The following is a 1,464-nucleotide window of genomic DNA, read 5'->3' as shown; positions in this document are numbered from 1 at the left end:
TTCAGATCTACAAAGTTTGGATATATCCAGCTGTGCCTGCCTTGTGTCTGACTGCTGTGCTCAGTTCCTTTATGCTGCTGCCCTTGGGGGTGATTGTTATACCCCTCTAGCAAGATTTTATGCTCCTGGACTACCTTGTTGGTTGTATCTTCTGCACTCTGAAGGGATTGCAGCTGTGTCCCAAGGGGGTGAAAGAGGTTCTCACCCATACTGCGCCAGAGCTGGGAGCAGTAATAGGTCCCACTGGTGCAGGGTAGCTGGAAGCTCTCCCACACACTCACCAGGCCTGGGCTAAGGCTGGGTCTTGGGGTTCCCGGAATGTGGCCAAAATTCCTACTCGTCAGGTGGGGTGGTTCAGTTGCTGCAGAGTAGTGGGGGGGCATCTCAAGGGGTGGAAGAGGGTCTCACCCATGCTCTGCCTGGGCTGGGACCAGTAAAAGTTTCCGCCGGCGCAGGGTAGCTGGCACACACTCACCAGGCCTGGGCTAGGACTTGGTCTCCTGGGCTAAGACTGGGTCTATTATCTTTTTCTTTTTTTCATTTTCTTCTTGTGGTGCTGAGGATCAAACCCAGGACATTATACTTCACATGCTAAGACTTACATGCTGTACTCTACCATGAGCTACACTCCAAACTGCTGTCAGAAGTACACAATGAGCAATTTCAAAGATAGAAAAAAATGGCTTCTAAGTCGTACAACCCGTAAGTAGAAGATCATATAAATGAATACACTTTCTCTCATTTGAGTTTAAATGTTGTTTCAAAGATTTTATGTTTCATTTAATATTCATAGTGGACTCATATTTTCATATATCTATTTTTATTCTTCATCATGATTATTAAAGACATTCAGTTAGCAAAGGGTTCATATGAGTAACCAGATATCTGAATTGAAAATAAACTATACGTCTTTGTCATACTTTTGTGAAATAAAGATTCATTGCTATGACTTATTCTGTTTTAAAATCACTGATGGCTAAAAAAATCATTGTACAATACTGAAAGCACTTCATAGTTGATGTAATCTTTTATTCTAGTTACAGCCTTTCCTGTATTTGTTAATGCCAAGCAAGGCAAAATAGCTACATATTGGAATACTTATTAGTAATATAAGTCAGCTTCCAATAGTAGAAAATGCTGAGAAAGAGAAATAATCTTTCTTTCCTTGATATAAGACAGAGTGAGATTAAAGTTATAATACTACCATGCTCATTGTTGTGATGATTCTTTTGTTCTAATATTATAGAGAATTTAAAAAACTAGGGTTTCTATAAGAGAAAATAGAAAGAGTATTTCATGTTTAATAATTTTACTTAAATCCTAAAGACTGTTAACACAAAGGAGAAGTGCTTTACCATTTTGTGATATGAAATAAAGATATTTATCTTTGTATATATCATTTTATATCAATAGTGATATCACTGAAAACCTACATAATAATTTCTTAGGTATTAGTCACTTATT

This window comes from Octodon degus, unplaced genomic scaffold (assembly GCF_000260255.1).
Source record: "Octodon degus isolate 3935 unplaced genomic scaffold, OctDeg1.0 scaffold00338, whole genome shotgun sequence".
Taxonomy (NCBI): domain Eukaryota; kingdom Metazoa; phylum Chordata; class Mammalia; order Rodentia; family Octodontidae; genus Octodon; species Octodon degus.
This window is presented reverse-complemented; position numbering follows the sequence as displayed.